We start from the raw sequence: 24702 nt of genomic DNA on the forward strand, positions 1-24702 counted from the left end.
TTTTGTTCATCTGGAGAGCAGTTTTATGACAATTTCTCATATAAATAGAATTATAGACCAAAGGGAAAATCAAAAGCAAACCAGAAAAATACAGAGGACAGAATTTATGCTTAATTTAAAACAAACAAACAAACAAAAAACAAAACAAACTCATATGCTTTAAAGAATGTGCATTCACAGGGAAAGTACCTGTAGTTCTTTTCATTTGATACACAAAGAGGTGGCACAAGGAGTATATGGAGAAATGAAGAAAAAAAGAACCTTACTTTTTTCCTTGATCAGTTCAGTAAGATTTGTTCAAATGCATTTATGCCATGACAGAATGTAGGTGTACATAAACATTTTGGTGCGTCATTTGACCTTTTATTATAGCACAGTTAATTGAATGGCTCCATGACTGAGTTTCTAGTAAGTCAGAGCTGTCTTCCGGTTCCCTGTGGGATAGCTGGACCAACTGAATGAAGGAGTAAATAATGAGAGAAATAGAATGCACTAATAAAAGAAAGTTGGTTGTATGCAAACTGCAATATGACAAATAACAGCATTAAATCAGGATTTAGCTGCAAGTGGAGGAATTTCTTAGCATTCCAGAATCAAATGGATCAATGAAATGGTTTGATAGTACTGTAGGATTAACTTGATCTACGCAGACAATGTTGGTATTCTAAATAATTAGAAAAAGTTGAAGTGCTGATTTAACAAGTTAACAAAAGAAAACAGTGTTAAGCACAAAGCTAGCTGCAATGAAGCTATTTAATTAGGCTCCCAATGAAAATGCAGATATGTTATTGTAGGATGTTTTAGAACAGATAATGTTTTTAACTTCCTGAGAGCCCATATATTTAAAAGTGGGGAAATTCTTGAGGGGATTCTGTAGTCAACAAAAATAATTAGCTGTGGGGAAAAAAAAATACAACATAGACTTCTAGGTTCAGGCCAGACAGAAGCATTGCTGAACCCTACCCCTGTGAGTTCAGAACAATTTGTCTATTTTTTTATGGTTTAATCCTGAGAGGAAAGGTAGGCATATTGACTCAGGTGTAATAATATATCAGGTGTAACTATCATAATTTTATAAATGCATATTTACTTTTCAACAATGATTATCCAGAAATAATTCCAAAGAGTTTCAGCAGAACAATGACATTAAACATCTAGTTGTTCTTATGTGGTGTTTTTCTGGCACATTCCCACCAGAGTGTATGATGGGCATAAGTTACAAGGAAAACTCATATTGGTCTCTGAACTGGAAAGAGACTTTGCCTTGGTGTCTGAACAAAGTTTTGTTATTTATCACAGACATTTGAGAGGAAATATAATCCAAAATACAATGTGTGCTGAGGTCCAATCTGCTTGATGTGGAAGAGAAATGTATGCATAACAGGACTTACCAGAACCTATTGTAGATTTTCTTTGTGAAGGAAGAAACCTGGGGTCGAAGCACATTACTGTAGGGTGCTGTGGGGAAAGAAGGTAGTATCTCTTGTGAGAGGAAAGTGCTATAAGCTACCCTTCAGTATTTGTTAGTAATGATGCTGTAAATTTGGACTCCCAGTTGCCATGGTTATGAATGGACTTTTGTAGTGACCGGTAACAAAAATTGAAGTGTTGTCCAGTTATTTGTTGCTCATGCTTCACGTGTTGTTCACTTTTCATAATGATTAATTTCAATTGCTTAGCACTTCTAACAGAGATATTAATCACCTTCTAGGGTTTGCTTTCTCATTCTTTCCCAGCTTTCACTAATAACTAATAACTCAGGACATTGAACTGAAACCAGCAGTATCTTTTTTTCTCTCAAAGTGACTAAATGCTAACTAGTTAACTTTGAATAATATCTAGGATGTATTAAAGTAGACCTTCAGCCTTACCAAAGTCTGGTATGGTTGAAATGGGGATATTTTCATGATTTTTTTTTTCCCCTTTTATCCCAATATATATGCATTTTTAAGTAATCTTCCTTGATGTTTCTCCAGATGCAATGTAGTTTTGTTGAACAAGGGGCTCTGGCACTGAAGGAGGTATAGGGAGGGTTATTTAGAGTTTCTAACATATTGCTGTCCTGTGTATCTTCACTCCCAGCCTTTAAGTAGCACTCAGCAGACAATCTGCTCTCTTTGATTGCCTTTAAGTTTCAAAAGCAGAACATCTGTCCAATGGAGAGTGAAGCATTTTTGAATTTAATCTGTATTTGCAAAAGCTCTGTGGAAGCTGTGTATCAAAGCCTATTAGGTTTTTGAATTGCTGGGCTGTCACGTGGTTTTTATTTTTCTTTAGTTATAAACAATTTAGCAAGTAATTTTTTTAGTAAAGTCCATTATGTATTACTACTGCTATTTGACAAAAACAGTGGTAAATCTCAGTAATCTGGTGGTGTTCCTCCAGCTTTTAAATGCTTACTTGAACAAAAGGCTCATTTTCATGAAACTCTGTCTTTCTCTCTCTGCTCCTTCAGGGCACTACTTCCACTGCAGATAATCTTCTTTGCTTTTACCAGTTCTAGTGAGGATGAGCCCAGCTATCACCCTGATAGGAGGTGATCAAAGAAGAACAACGCTTCCCCATAGGCTCCTGGCAAAAGTTCAGTATGAATCAACAGAGCAAACTTTGATGGGAAATATGAGGAGCACTGCTCATTGTGGCATTCATTGCACATGCTGTTGCCTGTGGTTGAACAGTTGCTTTAAGCTAGATGAGGAAAGGAATTTTGATCCAGTCTTCTGAAGAATAACAAGCAGTCAGTATGGGAACAAACATGAAGCAAAGCCTTTCCAGTCATACAAGAAACCACATAATCAAAGAGAATGCTTTTGTCTTTCAGTCTGTGTTTGTTTAGCATCAGTCTTCATCTGTAACTATTACTCAGTATATTTTGCACAGATCTTGGTTGACATGGATTTCTTTGTCATTTTCTTAAGACTAATTTCCTCTCATATAGTTTTAACTTCCCTGCCAACTCCATTTCCATCGATAACTTAATGTCACAACGTCTGCATCTATTTTGGAAGCTTTCTGTCATGGTTCCTATCCCCTCAGTTGTTGAGCTTTAATTCCTCTGAACTGCAAACAAAGTGATTTTTATTAGCCCAGAAGTGAAGTGGCCTTAACATTGTCAACACTGGTATAGAATGTAAATGTCAGAGTCTACAGGACTCCTATGGAAGCTCATCTAGATATTGAAGTTGTTGTTTTTGTATTGCTGCCTGCCCTGTCTGAAGAGTTAATGTCATGCTTGGAGCAGTGGACAATAGACAGACAAATGACAACTGTGTTATGCCCTGTTTCATCAACAAAATAATCCACTTCTTGTCGTGTGTCTTTCTGAGGTGGCTTCAGAAAAGTAGCCAAGCTTTTCATAAGTGACCAGCAACATTCTGTCTCTTATTCTGTGCATCTGTTAATTCAAATACTGTAAATGATCTATATTTTTTTGAAGACAGAACTTTCAACTTTCTGAAAACAACTGTTTAGACAGTCTTAAAAATCATGACCAAAATGAGTTGGATTGATCAAGAAGGTAGTGAGCTGAAAATGCGTGAAGATGTGTGTGTATTTCTCGTTTTTCAGATCTGTTCCTGAAGTAGAAAGAACATAACATAAATATAAGTAACCTGTAATTCCTTTTACAAGAGCCATGGTGTTCAGGAGGCACTACACACTGTTGTGCAGGCATCCACATCACACCATTCTCAGCCCAACTTCTTCTCAGGGAGTAGGGATTACTTAGATATTTCTGCTGGTCTTTTTAGAATGCAGGCTGAAGAACAAATTATCCCTGGGAAAGCTGAGTTGTGAAGTTACCACCACAGTTCTTCAGTACATGGTAAATTAAAAGCTGTTTTCATTCATTCCCAATGATTGTGTAAAGTGCCTTGCATTTGACACAAGTGTATAAAATTAACACAGGATACACGTATAATTACTAGGGAGTATCTTACATGCTTGAAAGTTCACATTCCATTCAACTTCATGATTAATGTAGTCAGACCCAAATGTGAAAAATTTTCTTTGCTGAGGGAAAAGAGTTTCAGTGAGATGCTGCCGCTGTATTTCACATGAGTTAACACCTCTATAGCTAAATGATTAACTCATGTCATTGCTGTGCTGGTTGTTCAGGCTGGCTGACCTTTAAAATAATAACTAGAAATTAAAACCTTAGAAATAAAACTCAGACTGAAACTAGGAAATGAGTTGAAGCAATTTGTATGTATGGCAAGAGGTGACTTCTATGTTACTGCTACAGAATTCTCAAAATACATCAGAAAAATTTGAGTGGGTCTGTCTGAATCATTTTTCCCTGAATATTTTTTCCTGTCTTAGTGCTAATCAGCGCACCTTTCAGAGTGCAGAGGATAACAGAGAAGAAAGGATGAGTACAACAGAAAACAAAGTCACGTAAACAGCTATGTAGTTTTAGCCAGGCAGAAAAATAACAGATTTAACAAGAATTTGAAGTGCTATTTTGCTTGGGAAGTCAGATTGCTGCACAGAGTTCCAAAAAGAAAAAACAAAACACCCAGTTCAAATGAAGAATGCTGAAAGACAATGTCAGAAATAATGAATTGAAACAAAATATGTATGCCAAGTTTTGTACAACTTGAAGTCCTACCTTAATAACTTTTCATCTTGCATGAATATGAAGTATTAAATGGGGGGCGGAGAGGGGGGGGGAAGGAATCTTACTACAGTGATTTGCTATTCAACATGAATAATAAACGCAATAATTTACCATTGAGATATCTCAGGTTTGCAAATTAATTCTCATGGTGAGTCAGAAGTCAGTGACCAAAGCAAATTTATCATATGAACTGATGCAGGAGTGTGGTAAATCCTTCACATTGCTCATAAATCACTGGGCTTATTGCTGTACCTATTTCCCTGAACTTTTGTTCTTTCAGACTATTTGATTCTTCTCAGTCTCTCTGCATCTATTTCAGAAAAAAAGGCACCTGAAACTTCAGTGTTTTTTCATTTGTGTCTGTGTGTGGGAGCCATGCACATATACACAAGTATGCAGACAGCAACTTAAGAAATTAAGAAATATATATATTTGCTGTGTATGGTCAGCACCATTTATACAGAGAAAAACATAGATTATCAGTCACGACTGAACAGCCCAAGGTAATGAGGCACATCCCTGAAAGGTTTAGTCTCACCCTAAGTTGTTACCTATGGCTGGTCATTTGTGAGCAAGAGATTCAGTGCTTCAAACTGGTCATGCTAGAAATATGGATGCAGAGCAGTATTTACAGGCTTAAAAGAGGGGTGGGAGTGGGGGTGAAGGCATTCATCCTGAATTCAGTCTGCAAAACCTGAAAATGCGCAATCTAAAATATACATTTAATGGCAAATTAGCTACGTGAGACCAGTCTTTCCAATGCAGATGCACATTTTTAACATACTAAAGAGGAAGTGAATGTGGTAGCTCAAAAATATATGCAGTGGTCTCTGAATTTGAGGTTTGCTATTGTCTGGAGATTTATTTTATAAAAAAGAGACTTTTTTTTCTTAATTATTACATTTTACACATATATTAATAATAATTATTATTATTTTTTTAAAATTCATAATTGTGGAAATCTTTTTTTTTTTTTTTTTTTTTTTTTTTTTTCTTCCATTTCTCTTTTCACAAACATTTCCATGGGGGAAGGAATGCATTCAGCTCTGCCTTTGGTTTTGAAATCAGATGCCAAAACGTAACTTTCCCTTTCTGCTTCTTTTCTTTACTTATCCCCTCCTGACTTCTTCCAACAAAGGGAGCAGAAAATAAATCGGTCAGAAAATGAGACATAAAAGTATAAAGAGCAGGAAAATATCTACCAGTTATACCAACCTGAAATTGAAGTCATTAGAAATGGAGTGTTATTTGCTCAGGTTCTTAGATAAACTGAAATTTTAAAAATATTTTCTTTCTCTTCCTTTTGCCCCATGTAGGGGATGAGACGTTTCTGCATAGCAACAGAATGTTATGAAACCAAAGGGATGTATCTCAGAGCTCGTGATACAAGTTTCTGCTCATATAGTACATCTCTATCTCACTCACACGCCTGTTCTTTAAAAAAGCTGAATCATATCAGAAGCATTTTTTCCTATTTTTCCTAACTCTTCTTCCCCATCTTCATTATAAATCTCTGGACACTCAGTAGAAGTAGAGCCACCTTAATTTTAAAAAGTTGATTACAATAGCATGTCCATGTGGCCTTTAATATTCACCCATGGTCAATGCAGTTAGTGCGAAGCTTTTCAGTGATTTCGATATAGTTGGCCTTCTAGGCTGCAAGCACACGCTGCTGCCTCATCCAGCTTCTCATCCACCAGGACCCCCAGGTCCCTCTCCGCAGGGCTGCTCTCAAGGAGATCTTACCTCAGTTTGTATAAATACCTGGGGCTGCCCTGACCCAAGTGCAGCACCCTGCACTTGGCCTTATTGAACCTCATTAGGTTAACACGGACCTATTTCTACAGTCTGCCCAGGTCCCTCTGTATGGCTTCCCTTCCTTCCAATGTATTAACTGCACCACTCAGCTTGGTGTTGTATGCGAACTTGTTGAGGGTGCAGTCCATGCCATTGTCTATGCTGTTGATAAAATACATACAAATTGTCAAAAGGAATGTATAGAGCTGTAATAAAAAATGTGACGATCTCTCTCTACTAGACCTCTATAAGCGCCCTCTTATCAGAAAGAAATACCTCTCCCTTCACAGCCACGCTCCATTCATGTCACTGCTTTTGGGCAGTACATACACTTGTGAACGGCTGTTTTCAAGGATAAAGCATAGGAAGAGTAAAAGTTATAAAAAAGCTCTGATGAACACCTTGAGAGCTCACTGAGAATTGCAGCCACTGCCATTGAATTGGAGCAATATATTAGTTTCACAAAAAGAAGGTCACATAGCTCACTGGGTTTTCTGGTTTAGTTTCTTTTTCTTTATGTTTTAATAATAATAAAAATAAATAAATAAAATTAAAATAAGTTTTGTTACTTCATATACTTTATGTCTACATGTACATATGTTACATATTGTACATTTGGCTGCTCCAAAAGAAATGCCTCCTGTATTATTTCGTATCAGAGACAGATGTTGGTGGCAAAGCTGTGGACACTGAACTTTCCTGCCAATATTCCATTACATGTGGTTGCCATGTGACAGATGACAGCAGAGGGGCAGTCTGACAGAATGGCATCTGACATGGAAGTGTGCAGCATGAAGGCTTTTCATCACTGGTGAAAATGTATAGCTAACTAATGACAATGACTATGTTAAAAAACAGAGTTTTCTAGCTGAGAATTTGCTCAGTCAAATAGCGTTATTGTGTTCTTTGTAACCATTATCGTTTCCATGGAAAGAAACCAGAAGCATTACTTATGGAACAGCATACATGTAGGTAACCCAAGACACTTTCTCTTTGCTCATTGTGGCCCAAGCAACAGAACAGGGAAGGCAAAAGATTGGACATCTATCTTTATTTCTAAACTGCAAACTCAGTTAAGTAGTCACGAGTTGTCTTCATTGTATGCTAGTAAGCCAAGAAAATACCTTCTATCTTTGGGAAAGTCTGTATCAAAACAGCACTCCTGCAAGCCAAAGCAAGGAAATCCAACTTTTTATTTTCCTGAATAGTATTGAGATACACCTGGGAATTTTTTTTTCTTAATTCTCAAAAAATTCAATTCCAAAGTCTTTATAAAAAATACATCTGGTTTAATTAGTTATGTAACTTATTATCTCCCTGTGTACCAGAACAACATGAAAGGAATTGGAGCAAGGAGCACAAGGAGTAATAAGAGGAGCAGGGACTGTAATACACTTTTTAATAATTTGGCAGATCTCTTTGCTTGGCAATGACAGTCACAAGAATAGATATCATCCAGATATTATCCAGCCAGCTGCAGCAATACAGCATGATATTTTATGAAGGTACATTTGGTATGAGCCATATCATAGCAATGCAACCAGTATTATTTTAATCTGCACATCTGGGAAGAAGAAAATACTTAAATTTTTCTTTTTCAATTTTGCCACATATTTGCTGCTTCCAGGAAGAAATTCCCCCCAAAATGCCACACATAAAAGTAAAGAATTTGCCTTTGTGTCTGCCTTCAGTAGGGCTTCTTGTATGTTCCTCCATTATTTTAAGCGAGCTTAATTCCTTATTTGTTTTTGTTGCTGGTGAGGGTTTCTGTGTTTGTTTGTTTTTAATTTGTTTGTTCTCTAATATTTTTTTATTTTTTTTTTACCTGGAGGGAATTAAATATTCTATCTATAAGTAACACAGATGAGGCAACCATGTGATCCTGAACCATTCCCTTCTCTCTTCTCCCTTCTCTCTTCTCCAAGGTAAAATTGTTGTGCTCCTCTGCCCAGTAAATATTTCTATAGTTAGAATGACTTCTTCATTTACCACTTATCTGGTGAAGGGCAGTAGTCTTGCTGTATCAGGATTTAGACTATGAAAACAATTAATGGATTGGGAAACATATATAGGTGTATGTTCATATATTGTAGTGTCATTACCTTGAGTCAGTTGCAGATCTAGAAGTCTCACAGGTGTTAAATCTGCTGGGCTCTCTGGATTATTCAAGTAGTGATCGATCTAGGACTGACACAGCAGATCATTTTATGACAAAGAGCGCCCACTGAGATGACATTTAACATATACCAAAAAACATTTAGGAGATGGAATAACATTACTCTATAGTAGAGGCAGAATTAGATAAGAAATTGGTTTGATGGTCAAAGCCAGGGAGATTTGGTCAACATCTCTATGTCCAGTTGGAGGCTGGTGATGAGTGGTGTTCCCCAGGGGTCAGTATGGGGGGCCATTCTGTTTTGTTTACTGGTGATTTGGATGAAGGAATTGAGGGCACCTTCAGTGAGTCTGTAGACTACACAAAGTTGGGGAAAAGTGTCAATCTGCCTGAGGGTAGGAAGACTCTACAGAGGAATCTGGACAAATTCAATTGTCCTGCACCAAAGTTCTGCACTTTGGTCACAAGAACACCATACCATGGGCCTGGGATTCAGTGGCTGGAAGACTGTGCAGAGGAAAACAATCTGGAGGTGTTGATCAATGTTCATCTGAACATGAGCCAGAAGAATGCCAAGATGGACAAGAAAACCAATGGTATCCTGGTTTCTATCAGAAATAGTTTGGCCAGCAGGATTAGGGAACTGATTATCCTCCAGAACTCAGCACTGGTGAGGCTGCACCTTGAGACCTGTGTTCAGTTTTGGGCTCGTTACTTCAAGACATTGAAGCCCTAGAGTGTATACAGAGAAGGGCAACAAAGCTGATGAAAAATTTGGAACATAAGTCTTTCAAGGAGCAGCTGAGTGAACTGGGATTGTTTAATCTGAAGAACAGGAGGCTCCAGGGAAACCTTATCACTCTACAACTACCTAAAAGAAAGTTGTGGCGGGGTTAGGCTCAGCCTCTTCTCCCTCTTCTTAACTAGCAATAGAACAAGAGGAAATGGCCTTAAGTTGTGCCAGGGGAGGGTCATGTTGGATATTTGGAAGAAATACTTTTCACTGTTGAGGCATTGGAACAGGCTGCCCAGGGAAGTGGTGGAGTCACCAACCCTAGAGGTTTTCAAGGAAAGAGGTGATGTAGTACTTAGAGACATGGTTTAGTGGGCAATATTGGTGGTAGGTGAACAGTTGGACTAGATGATCTTAGAGATCTTTTTCAACCTTAATAATTCTATGATTCTTATGAAGAAACTCTGCGGAGGAGAGAAGGCACTGGGGAAATCTCACTGCAGCTTTCAAATACCTAAAGTGAGGAGAGAAACTTTTTTTTTACACAATCTGATAGTAATAGGACAAGGCAGAACAGTTTTAAACTAAAAAAGAGGAGATTTAAATGAGCTATCAGGAGCACATTTTTTACTCTTAGGGTGGTGAGTCACTGGAACCAGGCTACTGCTGTGAGAAGTTGAGGATTCACACAGTTCCTGGAGGTGTTCAAGGCCAGGTTGGGCAGCCTGATCTGGTGGGTGGCAACCCTGAATATGACAGGAGGTAAAATCTAAATAATCTTTAAGGTCTCTTCCAACCCAAGCCATTAAATGATTTGATGATTCTATGGTTCTGTGAAGTGTCATCTTTGCTACAGTGAAGGGAATGCCACTTGTACCCATCACTTCTACTTGCCAGTAAGTCAAATGTTAAATGTCAAAGGGAATTGCTATCTGTCTATATTCTTAGTTCCTACCAGCTGTGTAATGAACTCACTGCAGTTGTGCCATTGATTATAGTTCCTATACACTTTGTTCTGCTCTGTTGTTAATAATGCCTATATACATAGCTTCATCCCTCCTGTGCTCTCTCTCAGTGGGCACACTTTCTGATTGCATGGTTTTAGCAATATTCATGACCCTGAAAATAACCAAATCTAGACTATGAGAGAGCTTCTGTGTAAAAAAAAATATATATATATATATACTCAGTATTCCAACCCAAATTTGAAAGAAAACAAAGTTTGGAGATATTCATTTTCATGCCACTGAGGTTTTGTTTTGGTCTTACGAGTGATTTTTGACAACACTAAATAAATTACTGAATTTCAAAATTGTCCTAGATCTGCCTCTTTCTCTCTCTATATATATTTTTCTTTTTCTTTTTTAATAAGCTTACAATTCATTAAAATGTTTGGCCCAGATATAGTTTTCATTTAATTTCCCAGAGACAGAAAAAGAAACATACATGTACATAGGTCATAGTCTAATCAGTTTTAGAAAAGGATCTTTCCACATAAGGTCCTTGTTCCCACTGTTGACAGTTGGCTAAAGAGCTTTCCCCAGATAACAATGACTCAACAGGGAGCAAATGCAAGTGTCTGTACCTGGGATTTTGTACAGAGTGAACAAGCTGAATGAAAGGAAACACTGTAGTTATTGTGCAGAGTTTTAAAATTATTCAGTCAGAAACACTGTAATTTAGTTTGTAATTACAGATGTTCCTGAAGCCTAATACCAACTATCAATACTCTCACACAATAAAAAAGGGCATTGAAAATGGCTCCACAAAATGATCACGTTCAATAGATTGTAATAGACGGCAGGGTTTTCAACATAGTCTAAATAAAGAAATAGGATGTAGGCAAGTTCTTTCATTCAAGCCAGATCATTACAGTGTTTATGGAACGCACAAGTTACTCAGCAATCTTGCTAGAAATCTGAAGAGGGTCTCCCACTCAGAAATTTCACATGACATTACAATTTTTCTTGAATCTCCCAGGCCCTTTTCTGAGAGTTTGCTTTCATTCTCGAAGAAAAATAGCTCTTTCTAGCTAGAGCTATTTCTGATAAATTGCAAAATGATTTGGCAATTACTCAGAATTAAAGACAGACCTGTCAAACAGATCACTTAGAAGCTGATCAAGAGCAAGTTAAAGTGTCAGGATGTAAAATAGAATTAATTAAAACCAGGAAATGGCTGTAGATTTTTTTCCCCGTGAATAATGGTGACTCTGACTAAGCAAAGGCACACAGGCAGGAAAAAGCCACAGTACATCGCATGGCTTATATCTCCCATTTTAAATTAATGCTCTGTAATTTAGAAGGCTCAGGGTACTTTAAAAATAAACCGTTTTGTGCATCAAGTGTCAATATCTACATGGTGTATCTCCCACCATGTAGCCTAGCTTACCCTTTTAATCTGAGGTCATTCAAAAGGACTCCTAAACATGTCAAAATCAGGAATTAAACTGCAATCTTTACAGGCTCCAGAAAGGTCAACAGTTCTCCTTCAGCTTTGTGCAGGTTTTGACACCTGACTTTGGACTGGCTTGGGACATCTTTTAGTCCTGGGCATGGATCTGAAAGCTGCCACCTTGGTACATTGTTATTGGCATTCTTGGAAGCTGAGTGTCAACAGGGTACAGGAATGTAATTATTCTTTCGAAGCCAAAGGTGGCCCCCACAAAGACCCTTATGCTGCAGTGGTTTCAGCAGTACACGTTAGCTGGATAAATAGAACTAACAGAGCTGTCAGTCTGCTACCTTTTGCAGGACCTGTTTTCAGAGAAAAACGATATTCTTAAACAGTCAAACATATAAAGGAATAGACACATGTGCATGTTTATGTGTTCTGATGCCTCCACTGATTAAATATTCAGGTACTGCTTTGCACTATTTGTGGGTGCAGATGTAAAGATTCTGATTTTGGAATTAACTTGATCTAAGTCACATCTATAACCTATCTATCTATGTAAATTTATAATTTAATGTATACTACACTGTCTTAGAAAAGGGCTTTTAAAAAAAGGAGGAAAGGAAACAGAGACATCAAGATCGAGACACCGCTGTTAACCCCTGTGTCATCTATTTTCAGGATTTTGGTTGCTGAAGCAAAAGGTTAGCTCATATTTCAAGACCACCGCTCTACTGTAATTAAGCTCAAAGACAGTTTTGCTAGGCTTCTTTCCAGTAAAGCTTCCTCAGACCATTTATTTTTTTTTTTTATTAACAGTAAGCACTTTCAGCCACACCAAGTGCAAAAGGTTTTCTCAGGGTGTCATCCTAGCATGACAGCCACAACACTCCTTTCAAGAGTAAAGAGTTTTCATAGGAGAAGCCTAACATGGTAAATATAATTCAGTTGATCCTTCAGAACATACAGTATGATTTTAAAGGAGCAAAAATGTGCAGTACAGTGCCTTTATATGACTCAAGATTACTCTCTGCAACTCAAGATTCCTCTCTAAAACACTGAGTTCAGTTCATGCCAATAGCATGTGAAAACAAGATTTGTTATTCATTTTCATAGTAAGGATATTCTTCACCTGTAAGCAAGATGGAATTTTATATTAAAAGTCTATCAATCAATAAATACATAACAAACAAACAAACATTAATTTGGATAAAATCTTCATGCTGACTAACAAATTATGGATGATTTGATTTATTTCTCCAAATATCTCCTGGAGCACTATTTTGTTTGCAGTGTTTTGAACAATAATATCAGTATTTATTTGTACAAATACTGGTGCCTAACTCTTTGATTTTCTTGGGATAGGCACAGGGAGCAGAAAACTCGTGCAATTTAGGTGACAAGGTCTCCTAATTAAGATTGAACTGCCTCATTCCATCAGCTGCAACAAAGAGCTGCTGAGCAGTCCAAAGCCTGAAATAAGTTCTTGATGTATTCAGTTAAAAATTTCATGTTTTAATGAAAATAACCTATTAACACCGAATCTGAAGAATAACAGTAGTTTGAAACTTGTTTTCTTAACATACCTACTGTGCAGAATAGGAAAAGCTGTTAATGTTCCAGAAGTTTCCTTCATGAAATCTGTCATCTTTCTCCCGCCATAGTGCTTTCTATTCAGAATTAGAGTTTAATCTATTTCTCAGCAGCAGACTACAATTTTGTAAGTCAGCTCTTCGTTCTTCTAATAGCATTGATATTTGATTTATATTATTTGTCTAGCGTAAGTAAATGTGGCAGAAGGCAATTAAAATAAAGTTCTCTAAGTTTACAAGGGTTTCAAGCCTGGAGCATGCTTAATTAAAGTCAATCATGGGAAAAAAAGCACTTAGCCCTGCAGTCCTCCACATTTGTCAGACATCTGAATCATGGGAAAGGTTAATTAGAATCAAACGAGGAAAAAGTAAACACTAAGAGTGCTTTCTGGGGTTCATTAAATTAGGATAAGTCAAAATATGTAATATTCATCTTTGTAACAATGACCAACACACATCTCTTTCTCCTCTCTTATAATCATAAGTCTTCCCAATGTACTGTTTTTTCATACTCGGAAAGCTCAACTCTTCATTATACCAGGCCTCCACAGCTCCATTTTGAGATTTTGGTAAAAAGGGAAGTAAATGAAATTTTTGGTTCTCTTCACACTGACAGAAGAGAGAAAAGGCACTTTTGTATAAATATTCACTTCAAAAACAGAATGTTATTTATCTTCTCCTGATTATTTCACAGTTCCCTTCTCTGTCTCTTTGTCCTCCACAAGATGAGGAAGAAGCATATACCAGGGAAGGAAGAGCAAAGAGGGGAATGCTATAGGGTATATGTTATGTTGGCCAGATAACCAGAGATTTTCAAACCCACATGAGACAGGGAGTCTCATTTGCCTTGTTCTTAAGGGAGTAAGAGTGTGTGGAACGGAACTGAGAGCTCAAGAGAAAATTGTTTGGAAACAGGAGAGATCTGCCCTCTGTATGTCTTCAAGAAGACAAGATGCCCACATTTCTGTGCCTCTCTGAAATGTAAATTCTGAAGGTTTGCAACCCCATCTTGTAATTAATGTCTTACATTTCGTCACAGTCATATCTTTGTCTCCTTGGCATGAATTAGATTCTTACTGAAGCAAAAGCCATTCAAAATAATCCTACCTGCCAGTTATATCAGCTCTGACTGCAGTGATGTGCAAACAAGCAGAATATATAGAATGAATATACCTGGAATATAATTTGCTACTTTTTGCTACTGATTCTTATTTGTATTCATTACAACAAACTTTTTCTGAAACATTAACTAGTCTGTCTTCTGGTTTCCTTTTTATTTCTTAATATCCTCTCATCTTGTTCTTTGTCTGCAGTGCTCACAGTGATGATAAATCAGTCAGAATACCTTCATGAAAAACAGAGAATTCTCTGCCTCACACAAGGCCAAATATGACGCCCTTTTACAGAATTTGGCAGATCCACAGATAGAAATGCTGCAAATGTGTCTATAAGAAAGCAAAAGAGGGAGACTGCAGTTCATCAAGCAGGACAATTCAGCCTCCTTCATCAGCCACAGGCAGAGGGAGGGGCTCTTCTTCTGTGTCACAGAGCTGTCATCTGTGTAGAGCAAAATAGAGTCCTGTAGTTTTCACCTCATGGGTTATAAAGCCAGAAAGCTCCACTGCCAACCGTTCTGGGGTGACACCCTCCCACAGTATATGTGGAACTAGACTGCAGAAACTGAGAAAGACATTCAACTTTCACCATAGTATTTCTGCTGATAGAGTACCTAATGCAACATCAGCGGAATTATTGTAATGCTTAATTTTTAAAAATTCTTTCTAAATGTCCAGTCTGACTTGTCCTAATTTTAAAGCTATATGATCCTTATTCTGCTTTCATGTGGTTGACTGGCAATAGCTGCTGAAAATGTTCTCATCCCAATATGGGTAGATGCAGCCTTCCATTGCATCATCACTCTTCCAGTTATGCGATGAAAGATGTAGACATATAATGAGATTAAAAGGAGAAACAACAAACAAAATCAAAGAATTTGAAAATCCGATGGAGTAGCTTACTTTCTTCCTAGTTTTATGATTTTCTATACAGCTGTTCATCCGTTTTTCTTAATTGTCAGTAAATCCAAATGTCATCTTTTTTTTTTTTNAGCTTACTTTCTTCCTAGTTTTATGATTTTCTATACAGCTGTTCATCCGTTTTTCTTAATTGTCAGTAAATCCAAATGTCATCTTTTTTTTTTTTTTTTTTTTTTTTTTCATGAACTAAGAAATCTCATTCTATTTCTGTATCTTGATCTAAGTTCTTTTTTATTATCTGTATTTTCAGAACACTATCTATTATCTCAGTACTCTCATAATGCTTATACTTCAACCCGATTAGGTTAATCAGAGCTTAAGGGTTTGAATTATCTACTTACAGGGGGTCAGGAAGGAATTTCCAGCTGCTTTTGTTTATTTGTTTTCTCTTTCTTTCAGAAGCATTATCTTGTAGCTTGCAACATCTAGACCAAGATATAGAGCATTTACACCAATACGCTGAAGGAAATCTCTGTTGTTGTGTCTGCTCGTGTACTTGAATTTAATCAGTTAGACAACACTTTGTCTCCTTTTTGTGATAATAGAGCATGATCTTTATTTGTTATATTTCTTGTCCTTTTGGTGCACCAGAAGATGTGGCTTATCTATTGGGATCATCTGGGTTTACATGATCATTTGATCATTTCTATACTGTTGTAGAGGCATTGGTCACAAATTGAACTCTTCCATCCTCTCCCTGTAACTTATGTCTTTTGAAAACTGAAGTATCTGGCTTACTAGGTAAAGTCCTTGGGTTTGATTTATGGAAGAACAACAACCTTTTGAATATCTTTATTACATAAATCAAACAGTATGAATTAATTGTTCCTGCTGTCCTCAAATTCAGCGTATACCTCTACCTCTCTTCCTGATCTACACAAATTAAGCAACTCATTTCACACCAATCTCTATAAAGCATGGATTCAGCCCTCAAAATAAGGTGCAGAAAATTCAAATAAAAGCTTCTGACAACCTTCTTGAATTCTTGACACCAAACTGGGGACAATATCTATACTGTTTTTTCACTGCTACAAGTAGCTGTAAGTTAATGTCTTTTCTGGTAGTTTGAAGTCCAAAGACTATTAAAAAAAACAAAACAAACTTTATTAAACTTTTTCTGACAGGCAGGCAGTAAGGGGGAAGGTTTATATAACTTTTTCAGGGGGAAAAGTACAGTTCATTATCTGCTCTAAGTCAGTGCCCTAAGAGATGTGGTGTGGAGAAATGCTGAACTTGAAGGGAAAGAGCAGGAAGAAAATGAAAGCACAGACCTACCTGTCAGAAGCACTCTCACCGATTAGAAACCAGGAAACACCAGTGTGTTTAATAGTGAGAGAAACAGAGAGAGAGAAATACAACTTGCTGTTAATATATTAATAACAAACATAGTTGGCTTGGCAAGAAACAGGCCTTAGGAAAGATGTCATAAAGGGTCAAAAAAATCAAGTATTTTTTGGGAGAAGTTATCAATTCATGGAGTTAAACCAGAATGCTAAATGTGAAATTTAGCAAGTTGTCAGATATTAATGTAATGGTGGTCAGGGTGTAACAGTACGATGGAAAGATTTGGGGTGGGTTCATGTTGCTTCAGAAATGGAAAGACTGGGAAAACAAATGAAAGGACATATATATATATTTGTATTTCTATAGTAATGATAGTCTTTAGACTGTGATAAAAAATAATCAGAAAACAAATGTTATAGCAATTCCTAACAGTCCTAAAAGTAAACTGAATGAAGGAAATGTGATGGTGTAACATGGTAATTCAATTGAGTGAAAGTTGCTCTCCCAAGGGTCTGCAAAATTTGATGTCATTTCCTTCAAGGCAGCCTAATTCCTGTAGCATCTCTGAAATTCTGTGATAAAATTACTTCCAGTCTTTCTGAAGAAATGTAATTCTGTGCTTTGGGACATTTTCATTCCTATGAGTAACGCTTCCAGAAAATGCTGGTTTCAGAAAGAATACAACACCCTTTTATGATGCTTCAGTTCTCCAGCAGTGAGTGTTTACAGAGACCTAACTCCAGTGGCTAATTTCATCCTCTGAAAAAAAAAGCCTGTTGAGCTGGAAATGCATTTCAAACATTTCAACTGTTTACAGTATTGAACAACAATAATAAAAAAGCCAAACACACAACAACTTCTTTGCAGAGTAATAAAATAACAAGTGAAATCATTTACCTGCCAGCATGCAGCAGTGCATGAGGCTGTCCACAAGACATGAGGAGTTCAGGATCTCTTAAGTCCACACCTGTGATATTCACTTGTTTGTTAAGCTTTGGCAAGATAAATCATTCTCCATCTCTCTCCTTCATCTACCAGAGGCAATTCACATCAGGGAACAATTGCACACTTAAGTACTGCCATGGCATACTGTACTAAGAAATTTTAAGATATGGCATTTATTTCCTCCAGCCCTGCCCCCTGTGTCATTTTCACTGACATCATGTAGTAGGGAGCACAATAATGCTGTGTTGTCACTACTGATAGAAATTAGGAGGGACAGATGGGACAGTTTGCACTGAGTCTGCATATCTGTGTTATATCAGGTACTGAAATCAGTAGGGAGCTTGTTTCATGGTTGTAAACATGGCACTTTGAACAGCCCGTGACAGTACTTGCTCCTAAGAGTGAAGCGTGACCATGCTCTCATGTTGAGATACTGATGTCATTCTACCACTCATGAGAACTACCTGCTTGTGTCTCTACATTCCAGCCCCAACACTGCATTTGCTGTGTGCCTTGTTGAATCCCTTTGCCTTTGGAATACAAAATACAGGTTCAGAGCTACTGGGAAAAGAAATTTAAACATAACGGTCTTGGTGACCTCATTCCACATCCGGGGATGTCCTGTAGATAGAGTGTGGCTATTAAACCTGTTAAGATCTTTTCAAACTGACACCATTTAACAGATGTGGTCTTTCTCCATGAAATTTGTTGCCCAGAGAGGTGGTGGATACCCTGTCCCTGGAGGCACTCAGGGTCAGGATAGATGGGGCTCATCACCCTGATCTAGCCGTAGCTGTCCCTATTTATTGCAGTGAAGCTGGACTACATGGCCTTAAAAGGCCTGCTCCAACTCAAAAGATTCCACAATGCTATAATTTGCAATTAAAACTTTCAGCAAAACACAACTGTTTTTTCTCTCCATTGTAGTATTGTGGCAGTCAGGAAGACATCCCTTTCCATCCATTTTTTCTTCCCAATTATTCCTACAGACAAAGACAAAGCCTTTCTATTCTGATTCCCAGCACTAATAAATGTGAGAAAGCATTTAAAAAGATGTAACTGTCAAGCAACAATTAACCACTGAATTCTTTCTAACCACTGCAAAACATACCACACTAGCAGCCTTCAAGGATTAAATATGAGAACACTACTGTTTGTATGTACATTGGTATAAATGCACCATCAATTACATAAACTGTTAGCAGAAAAGTTAACAATGTCTTATCTCTGTGGTTAATTATATATAAACAAAACTAACAAGCAACTGTTTATTGTAGCACAGGAGGGATTCTGATGCAATATAAATTATAAAGACAAAGCTTTAGAAGCTTCTTCCCACTCATATTGCTGTATTAACTCAGAGTACAATTAGTAAAGTACATCAGGATCAGAAAATTCAAAAAATCATCTGCTTTCTTTGGTGCAACTTTTGATATTTCTTAAAATCTATATAAACACTCATAACAGATAAACATTGGAATACCAATCAGAAGAGACTGTAGTGTAACACCAGCTCTTAAAAAGGAAACCACAGAACATTTTGTGGAGGTATGATGAATAAGTTGGCTCTGTGACTCTTCCTTCCTCCTGCTTTCATCTGTTTAATTACATTAAATCCTAAGTGTACCAGTCACAACAGTCACCCTCAGCTGCTCTGCAGCAGTTAAACTGTAAACTGTTTTGTAGCATTACAGCTTTTCATGAACACTGCTGCATTTGCCATGGGAATGTTATACACTCTCTGTTAATTTCTCAAGATCTTTAAAAGGTCTTCCTTTAAAAAGTAGTCCAAACATTGAAGAGCTTATATGAATCAAAACACACCGTGACCCATTATCACAAGTGGCAAAGATCATGGACATATTTTGAAAGGCTTCCTAGAGAAAAAGATCAAGCTACTACCTGCAGGGTAGGCAGGGATTCAATAGTTCACTATTTATTTCAACAGCCCCACGGATGCTACTGTTAGCACTGGGAAATTATACCTGATATTGTACTTTCCTCTCAGTGTGTCTGTATAATGCACTAAAGAGTACTTTTATTTTGTGATATGATCTAATGTTTTACAGAAAAGGCTTTTAAATTAGTTTAAGGTAACGTATCAAAATAAAAAAAAACATCTATTTAATCTGTTTATTGAAAGACAACTACTAACTTAATGAGAGACTCTGGATCATAAGAGTAGCTTCAAGTCCAAGCCATAAAGGTATCTCTTCCTTTGCTGGTGGTTGTGTTCCCTTAGAGGGACACAACAGCCTCCATTTTAACACAGAATGGTATTGCAGCAACTGATGCCAGAAAGCACTTTGACGTGCTGGTATAAGTGCGTTTCACTGGCAGATGAGGTTTGGAACACTAATGAAGAAAAGTGATATCTCTTGCATAAAACAGGATTAAATACACACACACACACACATATACATACATACATATATATATATATATATATATATGTACATACATATATATATATGTAAGCAAACTATGACCAATCAGTCAAAGGAAAAAAAAAGGAAGGAAGGGAGGCAGGAAGATGGGAAGAAAGAAAAAAAGGGAAAAAAGGAGAGGAAAGGAGAGGAAAGGTGAGGAGAAGGGAATAGAATGGAATGGGAAAGAAATGAGGACTTTTTAGATAAGTAATTTGCTCTAAACTCCAAAATTCAGCAGTAATAGATATTTAACAGACCACATACCATGCTGAAAAAGCACAAAGCTCTCAATTTGCTGCATGCTGGACCCTTTCTCCCTTTAATGTAACACCTTGGTGATGGACCTTGTAGTTTAGATTTGAATTTGCCTCTACAGGTGTTTTACCCTGCAGTTCTTCAAACATTCAAAAGAAAACATAGAATTGTCTTATACGGACAGAATGAAAACAAAATGCTCGTGCAGACAGACTGTTGTTGAAACAAGCCTTGCAGCCCTGGGCCCTGTCCCAGACAGAAGTCTCACAAGGAGCTTCCTTGTAAAGAATCCTCCAGCACTGTTGCTATGCCTGACAGATGTGCCAGTGTCAACACAGCAACAGGAGATGCGGTTTCCATAGTGATTGCAAACTTTGCTGGCATTTCTTCATTTTGCAGTGCCAATAATGGTCACTGAATTACTTTGTGTCAACACAACAGGAGTATGTCTTTCACAAGCAGGAGTCTACAAATATAGGCATAGGAGGAAAACGGCACCTGCAACACATCCTGACTGCCTGTAGTGTCTGCATGGAAGATAAAATGTTGTTCCATCTTTTTCTCAGTACACTGCCATTTTTCAATACACTTATTTTCTCAATACACTTTGCCGAAGTCACTCTTATTCCAGCTTGTTGATTGCTTCAGGCTTGTAATGGCACCCAGCACTTTCAAAAGCTGAAAAATAAGGTTACATTAATGCTAAGTGGCATGTAAAGCAGCAAAAGAATATTGTATTGAAAATCTAAGTACCGCTGTGTATTTAGATAACAATAGTGCAATTAGCCAGAAGCTGTTACTGCAATATTTTGCTAGCTATTACAAGATATTGCAGTATCATTGCCTGTGTGTGGTTAGTGAATCTCAGTCCAGCACGTATTTATTTTCCTGTAATGCTCACTAATTGCTATCAGCTGTGTCTTGATCTTTAAACTCTATCTCCCTCCTTATCCTTAACCTCCTTTTCTTCTCTTCTGTAATATGTACAGACGTTGCTATATGTGTGATATTTCAAATAACCATACCAAATGAGTTAAGTCAGGGTCATGCACAAAGACAGGATTATCAGTTGAAAGAATCTTCCACACTGAATCATGTACTCATCCTAATGTATAGAGTAGATGCTATAACAAAAACTATAAACCCTGGCAAGAATGCTAAAGGATGGCAAAATAAATACAGGATATAAATAATAATAGAGTCTGTTAATTTGCATTTCACAAAATATATTAATTTCTTAATTTTATTGGAATTGATAGAAAATATGGATGGCTCTTGAGCATTTGAGGACAATGTTTAGGTTTAAATTTCCAGATGGAGTGCTATCATTATCTTTGTTCTGAAGATTGTTGTATCTTGTATTTTGGTTCAACCATTCTGTATTTGCTATAAAATTATATCAGGATTTTGAATTTTTGTTCAGTTTAGGGGTCAGAGGAAAGCTTGATTTTTAAATTTTGGGAGGCTTTAAGCAGGAGGCAGAGTTTCTTGTTCTGGGGCATAAAGTATAGAACATAAAGGTCTTCAGATGTCCCCAGCAGAGTCAGGCAATGTGGTGTTTTAGTCACTACAGAGAACAGCATCTTGAGTGCAGCTTTATGGATGTCTGAATGGGAACTGGCTGCTTACAGAGCTGTCTCCAAACCTACTGTGGGTCACAAACACAAAAGGACCTCTAAAGTTAATGTAAATCATTGAAGGATGGCTCTAGGAACTCCATACTCTCAGATTTATCTGTTTCCTGGGATTTACCAGCAGCGTACAGTAAAAGTGCTGAAATATCCTTGGGAGATCCTGTGGAAAGCCAAGCAGGAACTCCTCTCTGATCCAGAATTAGCTGTCACAGCAGCCAGCACCTCCTACAGTGCAACCTGCCAGCTCTGAAGAGCTCCTGAGTGTTATACTTGAGAGTCCACTGCCCACTCCCCAACCTGGGCAGGTGGTGAACTGATTTTGAAGGCTATTAAAGTGCACTGAGGAAGATACTCAGTGAGACTGAATGTAACCTAAGTTGGAAAGAAACTCAGCAAAGTATTCCCAGCCATGAGCCACTGACAACATAAGTTCCTTTAGTGTTGCTTTGTATTTCTGTTTTAAGTGAAGATACTTACATTCAAAAGCCAGGCAGTTTTGCTATATGTTGGGCATTCAGCCTCTGGAAGGACAGGAAGAAAAAAATCTACCAAAACTAAATAGATTTATGGAATAGCTTTAAGCAGTGTTGTGGCTCAGGAAAGAAACAAAAATGGCAGTGCAGTCCTAGAGCATGAGGTATTTTCCAGAGCAATAGAGAAGTATTGATGCTTCTGTGCAAGATTTTGGTGAACTTTTTTTCATGACAGGCCTTATTCACCTTCAAGATGTATTTCCTATATCTGGCGCAAATGCAGTGTCTATAAAGATAGAAAGGGGGGAAAAAAAAGCCTGTCCTACAGAAGAGAATAGAAGTGCCTAGCTTTTTTTACCTAACAAAACAAAGGCTGAGAGGAGATACTATTACAGTCTATAAATATATCAGGAGGTAAACATAAAGGAGAGAGGAGAGGTCACTTTTGACAAAAATATATATATAGGGCTATAAATTGGCTATGAAATTTGGTCTGGTAATAGTAAGAATCAGTACAAAGCAAAGCACAAAACAGAGAATGTACCTCAGTTGATCTGGGCAATATATTTCTCCTTAAATGAAAAGCCCATAACAAGCTGTGTGTCAGCTTTCAGTGCCATCAGGTGAGAACATCCGTCTGCTACACAAGCTTCCCCTCTGCAATCCAGTGACACCTTTTCCTCTAAAAGGCAGTTTTGGTCTGCTCTTAGTGTCAAGCTGCTGAATGAAATATGTTCACCTGGAATTAAGTTAAGGTTACAAATCAGTTACCTTGTTCAGTACTTGTTTTCATGAATGACATGTACGTGGGAATTACCATCCTAGCAACGGGTCTGGTGTTGTAACCCGGTGAGTAACACTGCCTCTCCTCAATAACAATCAAGTAGAGCTGGAGTCCTTCTGATTTTGTTCTTTGATTGAGTAATCACATGTTTTGGTTAGCAGTCTAGTGTTATTTTCTTCAAATGCTCTCACTTCCTCCAAGTAGCTGTTTTTTTACTTTTTATTTCTAATAATAATACATGATGAAAATATACCAGCAGTGTGGCAAAGAAGCTGTTTACTTATTTGCAGCATTTACATCTGCCTTATATAAAAATCACTTAGCATTGCTGGCAACTTCATTTTGCACTAAAGACCAATGTTGTTCTAAGCTTTAACTCAGCTGACATTTATTGTGTTGTCTGATGTTAATGGCAAAGCCAAGGATAAATTAATTAGTGGAACTATGTAACCAATTCATCATGCACTAACTTATTCAATTTCATTAAAGATTTACTGACTCATTTAAGGGACCTTATTTTTTATAATAGTGGTATAAAAGGCCAAATCTAAAGATTAATTTATAAAGACATTTACAATTTTTCCAGAACTGTATTGATTAAAAAAAAAAAACAGAGAAAAACAAAAGCAAAAAACACTCAAATCCATAAACCGAGACCTATTTACTCCTGTCAAAGCTTGCAATTTATTTGGGAAAAAAATGACACTGCCTTGAGATCGGATTTCTGCAAAACTGATAATCTATACATGGTGTGACCTTTTTAATATTTCAGTAAAAAGAAAAAAAAAAATAAGAGAGACAGGAAGAGCTGGAGCAGGACATATTGCTGGAGTGGGGCTGCCATTGGTCTTTCCCTATCCTTCACAACACTGGGCATACATGCAGCATGTGCTCTAGCACCACGTTGGGCTCCCAGCACACTACATTACTCTATGCAGGAGGAGCTACAGGTTTGCAGATATATCACTTGCTCACTCATCTGTGTTGTTCTCTCTTGCAAATCCATGAGCAGGATGAAGGAAAAGGATTTGGGGGTGTTGGCACCTGGCTGAACATGAGCCAGTGTTGTGCCCAGGTGGCCAAGAAGGCCAGCAGTGTCCTGGAATGCATCAGAAATGGTGCAGTCAGCAGGACTAGGGAGGTGATCACTCCCTTGTAACTGGCACTTTTGAGGCCACATCTCAAGTACTGCGTTCAGTTTTGGGCCTCTCAATAGAAGAAAGATGTTTAGGCTTTGGAGCATGTCCAGAGAAGGGCAAACAAAGCCATGAAGGGTCTGGAGCACAAGTCTTAAGAGTAGCTGAGGGATCTGGGCTTGTTTGTGCTGGAGCAGAGAAGGCTCAGGGGAGCTCTTATTGCTCTATACAACTCCCTGAAAGGAGGTTGTGATGAGCTGGAGGTCAGCTTCTTCATTCAGGTAACCAGAGATAGGATGAGAGGGAATGGTCTCGGGTTGCAGAAGGGGAGATTCGGGTTAGATATTTGGAGAAATTTCTTCTTAGAAAGATCTGTGACACACTAGAACAGGCTGCCCAGAGTTGTGATGGAGTTACCACCCTCAAGTGCTCAAGAAACATCCAGATATGGCACTGAGGGACGTGAGTTAGTGCAC

At 37.7% G+C, this 24702-nt stretch overlaps 1 long non-coding RNA gene across 1 annotated transcript; it reads right to left on the bottom strand.

Annotated features, from left to right (window-relative positions):
- Nucleotides 1–104: 104 nt before the first annotated feature.
- On the bottom strand, nt 105–20499 carry LOC116652946. Its single transcript, XR_004306192.1, has 4 exons — nt 20209–20499; nt 8518–8602; nt 1392–1458; nt 105–454 (listed from the first exon to the last, which is right to left on the bottom strand). It is a non-coding gene; the product is annotated as an uncharacterized LOC116652946 (long non-coding RNA).
- Between the last annotated feature and the right edge of the window lie 4203 nt (nt 20500–24702).

Source organism: Coturnix japonica, chromosome 2, assembly GCF_001577835.2.
Source record: "Coturnix japonica isolate 7356 chromosome 2, Coturnix japonica 2.1, whole genome shotgun sequence".
In the NCBI taxonomy this organism is placed as follows: domain Eukaryota; kingdom Metazoa; phylum Chordata; class Aves; order Galliformes; family Phasianidae; genus Coturnix; species Coturnix japonica.